Source organism: Mirounga angustirostris, unplaced genomic scaffold (assembly GCF_029215605.1).
Source record: "Mirounga angustirostris isolate CCGP_5_RB_7025 unplaced genomic scaffold, mMirAng1.0.hap1 SCAF_7, whole genome shotgun sequence".
NCBI classification, from domain to species: Eukaryota; Metazoa; Chordata; class Mammalia; order Carnivora; family Phocidae; genus Mirounga; species Mirounga angustirostris.
In genome coordinates, this window is record NW_026991715.1 from 152416392 (window position 1) to 152428516 (window position 12125).

The following is a 12125-nucleotide window of genomic DNA, read 5'->3' on the forward strand; positions in this document are numbered from 1 at the left end:
TTCATCATCTGCCTTTTATCTCTCTGTCTATCCATCCTCTGCCAAGTTTGACAGACTCTGACCACATTTCAGGATTTCCTTTTCCAAAGCAGAGTCTGTGGTCCAAAGGAGCTGAGCAGGTTCAGGTTCTTGTGCAAGGTGGCTGGAGTGCTGGGGTGCACTCCGGGCAAGACACTGCTCAAAGGGAGGCAGCTGCTATCTTCCTCATGGTGTTAGAAGTTCAGCGACCTGTACCCGTGAAACAAATAATACATTATATGTTAAAAAAAAAAAAGATAGTAGGAAGGGAAGAATGAGGGGGGGGATCGGAGGCGGACATGAACCATGAGAGACGATGGACTCTAAGAAACAAACTGAGGGTTCCAGAGGGGAGGGGGGTGGGGGGATGGGTTTAGCTTGGTGGTGGGTATTGAGGAGGGCACGTTCTGCATGGAGCACTGGGTGTTATGCACAAACAATCAATCATGGAACACTTCATCTAAAACTAAAGATGTAATGTATGGTGATTAACATAACATAATAAAATAAAATTAATTAAAAGAAAAGAAAAAAAAGTTCAGCAACTTACGCTGAATAAGAACCCTGCATTCTGTTGGACATTCCTTGTTCCTACAACCAAATGTCCCCCTGCCCGTTTCGGCATACTCTGTCCCGAACACGCACCCACAATAGTCTCCTGGCATTTGTCGAAGTCTTTGTTGAATACCATCCCACATGCATTTCTGCTTCTTTCTGTGTGCCCGTAGCTCCATATCACACACATAAAAATACATTTGGTGGGGCAGGGGAGTGGGTGGCGGGAAGGGGAAGGGCGGGCAGAGGTCTGTGGGCTAAGCCTGGCGACAACACGATGCTCTCCAGGTGCATGGAGCTGTCAGCGACGGGGGACGGCAGGGTGTGCCCCTACGGCCTGGCCCCAGGAGACCCCAGGAGACCCGCAGAGCCATGTCACCCCCCGTGGGGTGGGCTCTCAGCTCTGACCCAGTCTGAGGTCATGCTAAGAAGGCCCCGCTTGAGGATGTGGCCAGTAATCCTGCTCTCAGGTCCCCAGCTCCGGCCACCTTGTCATGAGAATCTCATCGACAGTGATCTCGCTCCTCCCGAAAATGGTGTGAATTGCGTTAGAGACACATCAGTGACTCTGAAGGGACAGTCCTACATGAGCCGGCCTTTTTGGAAGATGTATTGGACTTTAATAAAACTTGATCAATGCATTTCAGTCAAATTGAATTATATGTAAGTGGATAGGGTTGACATATGTTTCAATATCTGCGAGTGATACATTATTCTCCAGTGAGCATAAAATTTAATGAAATATAAATACCCATTAATCCTCATGTTTCAACCAATCAGTCACTGCGGCTCCTGCCTGCTGTGAGCAGAAGCGGGCCTGGAAAGTCATCTGTTTCATCTGAGCAGGAGCTCCAACCTGGAAAGACATCAGAAGACGAGGCAGGAGAGGAGGCCCAGGACGGGGAGCCTGCGGGCACGGCGGCGGGGCGCTCATGCGGATCGCGCTGCCCCAGTCTGCGGAGGGGCCGGCTGCCTCCAAAACTGTCAGGGGGAGGGAGAATTTCCTCAAACACATTCTTCCCATTCTCGTCTCCTAGTGGATTTGCCATGAGACGTGGCGCCAAGTCCCAGGCACGGCGGCTCCTGAGCCACCAGACACACAGAGGGGCTTCAGGCTGCACAGTGGCGTCTACATGGTCCCGGAAAAAAGAGAAAAATAGGAAGGAGAAGCGTTGAAGCAGGAGGTTCGTTTTCCATCAGTATGTGTCTGATCAGACCGGTGGAAACGGCTCGGGCCTTTTCTTCGAGGAAGCAGTCCCGCTCGGCGAAGTGTGGGCGATGCAGGGCCCACGTGGCAGGGCGCTCAGCCCCCGAGCCCCAGCCCTGGGCCCCGGGACCCCCCCCACGCCACTCCGCACCCTAAAGCCGCAGGAGCTGAGGACGTACTTAGCTAAGTCCCAGCCGTGTGCTAGGATGGCTGTCCGCGGAGCGTGGAGAGAAAATCGCCCCCGGGAACAGAGGAGTGAGCCGTGCATCTGGGGGTCCCGCCTGCACCACCCGCTTGCGGGGGGCTGTTCGCGGTACAGACTCCCCCACGGGTGGGTCATGAATCACTTGTCGCTACGGGACCAGTCTTGAAGCTGAACGTCTTTGAGGGGTCGCCGTGCACCTAGCCCAGTGTCCCAGCCAGGGGCACAGCGTGTTCGAAGTGAGACCCACCAGCCAGTCACCTCGCAGATTTAGCTCAGACCAAGACCACTGCCTGCACGCAGCACCAGCTCGGAGGGGGATGCCCGCAGGCACAGAGTCAGGTGGGTGCCGGCTCCAGGGCCGGGGCTGCTCCTGTGGAGACGAGGTGGCGACTTGGCAAACTGCTCCTTAAGAAGCCTCATCACCCGTCAGAGGCGTAAGACAGCACACACGAAGGATTTCAGGGGAGGGGAGTCCAGAGGGTAGGAGGATGGGGAAGGGGTCTGCATCCCCAGAGAGGAGCAGGGGCCCTGGGGACCCGGGGCACCGCCAGGGCAGGGAGGGGGCACCCGGCCTGCTGACACGGTGGGGGGCGGGCAAGGGAAGAAACAGCACGAGCGCCGGGTCGCTCCGTTCCCTGGCCCTCTGAGACGCCCCGTGCAGGGCCAGCCCTGGAGTCGAGCACGTGAAACCAGTTGAAGGTGACACCCTAGTCCAAGCTCGTGTCACCCCAAAGGCACATAACACTCTCAAAAAACATCAACTGGAAAGAGAAAGGAGCAAGCCGCCTGGTGCAACGAAGAACATTGGGGCGCCGGCAGGCAGTGTGCGCTCTCCATGCTCTCCGCTCCCCAGGGGCCGAGCCTCCACCTGGGGGGGCAGACGGCAGGCTCAACGGGGAGATTGAGCCTGAGACCCCCCCCCCACACACAAGCCTGCGGAGACCAGACCCCAGGGGCAGAAGCCTGTCTTCTTCCCCTGCTGACTGCTGGGATGTGGAAGTGTTCACGGCAGAGTTTCGATCTAAACACAGGGAGGAAACACCCCAAGAAAGCCCCGCAATCTGGTGAGGGAGCCTAGGCCTTCCCCCTGAAGACGGAACTCTTGGTCATTGGATGGAGATGTTTGACGCCACTGTGTATTTATTTACATTTTAATTTTCCCATAACTTAACTCCTAGCTAGTTAATTCACGTAACATCCAACTGAAGAAAGATGCTCTTCTCATTTTTATTTCACAGATGAGAGCCATAAAAGCAGCTAAATTTAAATGGCCCACATGAGGAGGGCTCGCGTGTCCGCCTGCCATCCATAGCGAAGGCAACGCACCTCGGAAACCTACATGCCAACCACCTGCACAGACGACGGGTCCTGCAGCAAACTGTACTTCCTGGCACATTCTTGTGCACGTCTTGGCATCTGAATTATATGTCATCACACGCGCCAACTGGCTTTCAAGAGCTGTTCCCCGGTGGAGAAGGTGAGGGGGACTACCGATCTGGGAACCGTGAGGAGGCACTAGGAGGGCCAGGGGTCGGCTCGGGAGGATTTCCGGCCCCGGCTGGCTCTGCGGCTCGTGGTTGAGGTGTGCATTTCAACCCGGGCTGCTTTCACTTCACTCTGGATGTTAATGGTATAGGAGTGACCCTGGGTGTGACCTGCAGCGCGAAGCAGAGTTTGAGTTGCCTGATGTCGGGCTTATACCTGTCCCTGGCTTCGGTATGAAAGCTGCCGTGATCCAAACCTGCCGGCTCCTCGGCGGGACACGCCTGTCGGCTGTCACCCGACCCAGGCTGGATCACCTTCACCCAACACAGCTTTCCACACGTGACACCCACTCCTGAGCCCCTGCCCATCGGAGGCCATCTGTGCCCGCCGAGTCGGGGAGACCTTTGGTGGAGGTTGTCCCCATCGGGCAAACTCGCGGGCGGGCAATCATGCCTCACGGAGGGTGAGTCACTCCCCCCAGACTGCTTCGCCTGCGCACAGAAATACAAACTAAAGCTCCCATCCCAGAGGATGCGCGCCCTCGGCCTTCAGGGGAGGTGGTCCCCATTGGCGAGGAGTCCGCCCAGGTGCCCCTGGCCCACTGCACAAAGGAGGACTCACTCTCTGAAAGGGGGTCATGCAGAACCACACGAGGGCCCCCTGTTTCTCCAGTGACTCGCACAACTGCGGGATGGGAGGGCTTCTTGTGGTTAGGAACTCCTCCGTCAGCAGCAATGTCTTTGAGCCCGTCTGCATGTGGCCCCTCGAAACGCACGGTGAGGATGGGTCTGCACGTGAGTCGTCTCATCGACTGGTGGCGGAGGCGGGACGGGGCTCACATCCGGGATAGCTTAACCCCGGTGTCTCTGCTCTTGCTGCTTCTTTCCCACTAGGGACCCATGGACCAGCCCGGGAGACAGGCTGAGCTGGGTGTTCCAGTGACTTCTGTTCTTCCATCCTTCTGGTTCCTTGTGTCCAAAATGGAATGATCCTCCCTTACTCTCCTGTGCACGCACGTCCTGGGTGAGACTCTGCTCCGAGTAATGTGTTGCCGTGTGGGCTCTGTCGTCCAGGCATTTTATTCTATAAAAACATCGCTGATGTGAAAAACACGTAAAGACAGCAGAACTGACCCGCACGAATGTGGCTCCAGCCCTAGCAGGGCAGACAACTCTCCCCACAGCCGCGCGTGCGGGGGTCCTCACACCCGCTTCGCTGTGTGGCAGCAGAAGGAGGGCGCAGCATGAGGACGGGGACGTGGTCACTCGTGTCTGCTGCATTTCATAGCTGCCTTTGCTAAATGCGCCTGAGAATGGTTTGCTAGAGTAACTAATAAACATTAGAATTAGCTGGACGTCAGACCAGCTTTTCCTCAAATAGTTCAGATAAATGGTGGGAAGGAGTTGACCTGGTTGTCAGTAGCCACGGTAAGCGCCACACCCACAGTGTCCAAAACTGACGGCCACCTGTCGTCATGCTCCTCCTCAGGTGAGGCATCCGTGTGAAGGAGAGTGGTGCCCGGCAGCCCCTGAGCGGGTCCCCATGAGCACTCAGCTCCAAGAAGGCAGGGAGGCCAGGCGTCACTGCCGTTCGAAAGGGATGGGCGGCTGGGACCGAGATGCGCACTGTCACATTCAAGGGAGTCTTAGTTCAATGTTTAAGGATCCTGTTTCCCACACTGCTTCCTGCCAGTAGGGAAAGAGGGCCGGATTCTGCACCCTTCCTCTCAGGTGGCTGGCGTGACACCCCCGCCGTGGGGACAGCATGCTGTGTCAAGGAAACCCACTTATGTAGCCCGGTCTCCAGTGGCACCTGGAGCAAACGATGGAGACTTTGTCAGCAGGAGTTTGAAGTTAAGAGGCCTTGTGCAACCGGACCTGTCCATCCAGCAACCAGAGGGGCCCAGGGCGGCCAGTGTGCACGTGGTCAAGAGGCTGCAAGCGCATCCCGGGGTGTGTGAATGCCCCAGACCGTCGGCACCCTGGCCTCTGGGTCAGAGGCAGGCACGGTGTGCTTGCCTGTAACCCCAGTCAGGCTTCCGGCTAGATTAACAGCTGTGGGCTCTCTGTCCAGCCTCGCCCTCCTGCGCCGAAGTCGGCCTGGCCGTGCTGGGGTCTGGATGTGCGGGGGGCAGCTCTCCTCCGCCAGCCGCATGCTGGGAGGCTCCCACCCTGGGGCGCCCTTGGGAGGCCGCAGGAGGGCTGGGGCGGGGAGGCCCTCCCTCCGACTGTGTGGCTCCTGTCCTCCATGGCCTCACCCCGACAGTGGCCTTTGGTTGGGCCCAGGTCCTGCTTGCGAGCTCCCCACACACCCAGAGGCAGCCTCCCCTGAAGACACCACGATGGGCAGGCATCACCCTTTCCTCCCGAGGTCTGGGCACCAGCCCCGGCACCATCCTGCAGGCTTTCAGCCTCTTCCCTCAGTGCCCCCAGCGTGAGGTTGGGAGCCGCTCATGACCTCGCCAGGTTGGTCATCTCAGGGCCCCCAAAGGCCACTTTCAACTCCCTGGAATCTGTTTAAGCAACTTCTTATACTAAATTATTTCTGTTATAATAATGAATGCCATTTCTCTATTCTAGACTGGACTTTCAACTAATCGCTCACAAATCCACAACACCAAGAAGAGCTAGAAAGTGGGAAAAAATATATATTCCGAGCCGCCAAAGTGGACGTCACCGGGTCTGTGTACCCACAGGTGTAGCGGTCTCGAGGGGTGAAGGTCCTCGGCATGATCCACCATGTGGCACGTGCTGTGGCACCGAAGTTGAGTGAGTCGTGCCCACACAGGGGGGTCAGCTCGGACGGCCACGTGCTGCGCCAGCCGGCCCCTACGAGACTCGCTTGCCCAGAGAAGCAGCACCATTCCACTGGGCTCAGCAGAGAGAACCATCAACTCCAGAGCTGTTGGTTTCACAGGGGAGGCGAAAGCTGTGTTGGACTTCGAAGAATGAGGGGTTTGGCCGGGCGAGGTGGGGGGGGCGGGAGACTGGTGAGGACACAGCGTGAGGCAAAAATCCCACTCCTGGAAGGAGCCCCCCAGACCTCGACCAGAGCCTTCAGACTCACTCGATGAGAACAGTGCAGAAGGTGGGAAGCGGACGTTCAGGAAAATGTTGAGGACCACGCCCATAGTCCTAGAGACAGTCATACCGAGAGGAGTGAGCGCAGACGCTCTTCTAGCAAAGAGGATGTGGACACCGAATAAGGCAGAAGTGAACCTCATTAAAGAGTTCAGGGCCGCCCTCTCCACACACCTTGCTCAATTTTGAGGCACTGCTGGGCAAGACAAGATTGCAAAGTGATGATGGCATCATCCAGAGCTAATTGAATTGTATTAAGTAGAGTATGAGAAGAGTGAGCCTATGTAATGATTTCAGAAATATAGGAAGGTAACATGATGGAAGTGCATCACAGAAAGGGGCTTTAGGGTTTGGGGGGCACATGTGGCTGAGAACCACGAGGCAGCATAACCCCCTCTGTCCCTCCGTGGGGGGGAGACCTCCCTGGGTGACTCAGGCCCGCCCTGGACCCCCGTGTTTGGGGGATGGTTGTTGCCCCTGTTACAGTCACTGCCTCGGGGCCACAGCTCGGCGGGGGCTGCAGGGCACTGAAGCACCGTGTCCACGTGAGACATGTCCCCGCTGACCACAGCCCCTGCAGCCTGCTCCCGCGGGTCAGAAGCAAAGGACCCATCTCCCCTGCCCGGATTCGATGTGAGGTTCCCTCCCTCCGGGGCTGCTGTCTTGCCCCGCTCTGCCCTGCCTCTGTGATGCTGGTCCTTCTGCTCCATCAGATGCTGTTCCGTTCTCCCGATTCCCCACCTGCAGACTCACCTGTGGTGAGCCAGGAGAGGCTTCATCTGGGACTGCCTTCCATTAACCTCACAGAGGACGGAGGCCAGTCTCAAGGTGTGGAAGGGGGCTCCCAAGATAGAAGCACCTCACGGTTGCAGAGCTCAGTTTACGACCCCATGATCGCGAAATCCCGCAGAATGGAAAGAACAAGGGAAATGGCGCAAAGCAAAGAGCACATGCTGAACGGAACTGGAGCATCCCGGGCTTCATAGAGAGGATCAGGACTGGCGGTGCGGCAGGGCGGGGGACCTGTCCGCTGGGGGTGTGAGCGGGAGCTGGTGGCAGGTGCGCGGGGCACCTGCAGGCTCTGACCGCCGGTGTGCCCCCGCTTTATTTCCTTCCAAGACCAGCCACCTAGAATGTGGCCCAACCTGCATACTTTACAAACAACCCAGCTAAACACACACTTTACTGAAAGCGGTTAATCTCCTTTTTTTTGGTCCTGAGAGTCCGTAATCAGGGACTTTTAACAAGTGGTCAGACACTTCATTAACTGCGTGATGCATGCTTCTCCACTTCATCCTCTCAAACTCCTTAACTTCAGTACAGTTATTGTCCCCTTTTGACAGATGAAGAAGCTAAGTTTTTAGGGGACAAGTGACTCAATGAAGGTAAAACATGCAAACTTGTGAGCTGGGTTCCCAGCCCAAGCATCTGCCTCCAGTGGCCTCTCAGCCCCCACTCGCTGAGCAGTTGAGGCTCAGTGCTCAGGTTGGCCAATGTGTATGGCTTGCCTACTAAGCTCCACAGGCCGCGCTGTGCACTTCTTGTCAAGTGAGATGCTTAACAACATACATGAGAAAATGATCAATAACGAACAAACCTCCCTCTGGCTTTCAGGTTCTTGCAGAAGACAGAAGGCGACCCTGGGTAATGCCAGGAATGCGAGTGTTCCGAAAGTACTGTGTGTGTGTGTGTGTGTGTGTGTTTAGGGGCGCAATGCAAGAGGATGCTTCACTAGGAATTATTTTAATTTAACTTAAATATATTTCATTATAACCACTTATGTTACATTTAATATTACATATTAGTTTTCTCATTCTTAAATCAGTTCTGAGTTTGGATTGGAAATATGAGTTTGAACTCATGGTGATATTATCTTTAAAACTCACAAAATATTGGGGCACCTGGCTGGCTCAGTCAGTAGGGCATGAGACAGTTGATCTCAAGGTTGTGAGTCCAAGCCCCACGTTGGGTGTAGAGCTTAGTAAAAATAAAATAAAGTAAAATAAAATAAAACAAAATTCACCAAATGTCCCAGCTCTGTTTTGGCACCTGCAAGGTGGTCTTGGAGAACCATGGACCACCAAGAGGGACAAGTGGAGGAGGTCAGCTCCCATGGAGGCTGGGAGGGTTCATCTGTATCAAAGACATGAAGACCAAGAGGACAAGCCCAGAAGCAGATGTGGGCCACACCCCATGGGAGCACATGGCCAGCAAGCAAGGCCACCTGCTGAGAGCCAAGAGAATGAACGGGGGAAGGAGGGAAGGTATGAAATAGTTCTCTCTTTCCTATAGTCTGGGGGAGTGGAGAGGCAGTGGATTAGGTCATCGGAGTGCACCGTGCTCAGAGAGCCCCTGAGGTACTCAGGGACCTGAGTGAGAGCTCAGTCAGCACGGCCGTGTCCAGTGTCCAGGGTCCACGAGGCAGCATAGAGAGTGGGCTTCAGCACATAGGTGACCTGGCCAAGACTGTGTGGCAGATGAGAAAGTGCTAAAGGCTGGCAGGTGGGGGTCGCTGGGGGTGAAGATGGTGCATGAGCATCAGTACGGTGGGTAGTGAGAGCCCTGGTGCATGACGGGGAGACCACTGAGGGAAGACGCTTGCTGATGGCTGGCCCAGAGTTCCAGGGGTAAGACTCCCAAAGTTGGGAAGGAGTGGCATATGGGTTCACACAATGAGAATTACAGAACAATGTAGAGGTGAGTGCCCATGAGATGGGGAGTCTGGGCTTTCTGCATAGGAACAGAGGGAGGGAAGCATGAAGTGAACCATGGCTTCCATGATGCCGTGAATGTGGCAAGGTGGGGGCCAGAGAGCTGGAAATCATCTAGTATGATGGACATCCTCTTGGAGCAAGAGAAAGGCTGAGGAAAATCAAGGGCCATGAATGCCGGTGGTACACCAGCCTCCACCCTGCTGATCAGAACGAGAACCACGAGCCGAAGGAGATCCGTGAAGGAAAACACGGCGCCATGTCAATAGTTGCATAACTGGTGTGATAAAAAATAATGAGGAGCCCTTTTTATAAAGTCGCCATGGATTTTAGATGTGTTCGAATGAGGACAGGAAGCCTGGGTGTTCCGATGATGAGATCCCACGAGGAGGCTGACTCAGTGCTCAGTGCCGGCTCTGCTCTTGCCTCAGGTGACCGGGCGGGCAGTCCGAGCTGCCCAGTGGCCAGGAAAACAAGAGAGAGTCCTTTGGGAAACGAGAGGAGGGGGGACGCTGCAGGCAGGGGCAGCAGCCATGACCAGCCCCCAGTCCTGGGAGGATGTCTCCCGAGGCCGCCAGCAGGAGATGGCCCTGGTGTCCGAGCAGCCGGAATCTGAACACAGGCGAGAACGGGCCCCGCAGTGAACTCCGCGCCGAGCCTCTGTGCTGTATTTTGATGGTACTGCCCATCAGGTTTCCTGGCATCGAGGTGCTGGAAAGATCTCCAGTGAGAGTTCTGATTTCTTATGAGCCACCCTCTGTATTAAATATCAGTAGAGTGTAGGGCGCCTGGGTGGCTCAGTTGGTTAAGCGACTGCCTTCGGCTCAGGTCATGATCCTGGAGTCCCGGGATCGAGTCCCGCATCGGGCTCCCTGCTCGGCAGGGAGTCTGTTTCTCCCTCTGACCTTCCCCCCTTCTCGTGCTCTCTCTCTCTCTCTCTCAAATAAATAAAATCTTTAAAAAAATACCAGTAGAGTGTAGCCTGGATTCAACTTTTATCAAAACAAACTGAATTATAAGAAAAAAAAAAAAATCTGGCCTCCACTTAGAGATTTATACTCACTTACATAGGACAGTGATTAATACACTGCAATCGCTTGTCCCCTGGGCAAAGATTATACATTTTTCATTCATTGTTCTTATTCTCTTTCTGACTGAAAGCCTGAGTTTTTCTACAAATCACAGTTCTAATGCATATTGCTAGAAAGGGATTATTGTTGATGTTGCAAAGTTCTCCATTTCCTTAATCTTTCATCTCCTGTGTTAATTTATGATTCAGCAGGTCATTTATTAAACCTGTTGAATTCTCTGTTCCAGCAGGGGAGAGTCACAGAGCCATGCAATGTCTTCATGAAGTTGTTGAAGAGAAGCACAGAGCTGTGTGGGCACCTGTGACGCTGGGTCTCCTGGGGCCGGCCCCTGGCGGGATTTGGAGTGGTCATCCTAAGCATTTTAGAGTCAGCGAATGGTGCCAACCTCCTACTTCCCCAGCACTTTCTGCAGGGAGGAGGATTGCAGCAGGGTGCGAAGGGCCAGGGAAGGTCCACTGTGAAAGCACAATTCCAAACGCCTGCCCCGGAGTTGAAGAACCCCGACTGCATCCGGACATTGTATGGTCAGAGTCCATAGTTACAAAGGAAAGACCCCATTCCAACCTGTGAGAGCGGAAAGGAGTTTAGTAAAGCCTGCTAGCAGCCCCGTCACCTTCAGCACAAGCAAGCACCAGACTTCGGCCCGGGAACTGCATAGTTGGAGGAAATCCCCAGCCACTGGGCAAGATTCTTCTGGCCAACAGCCCTGCTGCCACACCACCCCTGAGTTGGATGCAAGAAGCTCCAGGAGCCATTCCAGAAACACCAGAAGCAGGGCCATTGCCTTATAGACGGTAGGAAGCCAGCACATGGGCGCACCCTCCAGCGATACAGGAGTCTAAGAAATGTGGAGTTCTTCCTCTCTTAAATACTGATATAACAGAACTCACATGTGGGAAGTTGTCAAAATGTCAACAGAGCGTCCAAATGATTCGAGGCAGCTCCAGGAACAAGTGCGTGGGGTAAGGCTCACCCGGTAAGTTGGAGTTACGTGGGCTGACCATTATCATCCAGAATTTAACACTTGAAAAGAAGAAAGACACAATCTTTTGAAAGTTCTCAAGATAGATTATACGTGATCTGAGAAAGTAATGCACAGGTTGTATCTTTATAAAATGTCACTTATGAAGTAACGGCCACAAGAATGGGCACAGGATATCTGTAGGGAAGCACCATAAAACCAAATTCTTAATTTTTCTTAGAAATAGTTGGAGCCTGCTGTCACATGCAGCAAATACAGAGCACAGTAGGGTACGGTTATATGCTTAGGATGCAATGGCCTTTACCAGACTTAGAAATAACTGCCATCACCTTTGAAAACATGATGTGCACAAATGTTATTACGTTTCTGGGGGCTTGAAAAATATTCAACCCCAGCTCACCACCCCATGCTTTCCAAAATCTTTTTTCTCCCCTTTAGTATCTCGGTAGAGGTGGTACAGACTCTAAAGCTGGTCCGAGATACTCAAATTGGGCATGGGGAAGCAACGTGAACCCATGAGCCCCTCCAAGGCGCTCCCAGTGCCTGCAGGTTGCGACTGTGGTCAAGGACATCTGAGGCAGCTTCGTCCGCCTTCCGCAGGGGCTGGTGGCCCGTCCGGCCGCGTCCCCACCCTCCAGCCCGCGTGTCAACTCCGCTGTAGGAAGAAAGGGCTCTGCCGCACACTGGGTCACCTCGGACGTGCTGCCCGCGACCTCGGACCACGGGGGGAGGCAGGTGGTCAGCACTTCACTGTTCCAACACAGCACCTGGGACTTCATGAATTTCATTTC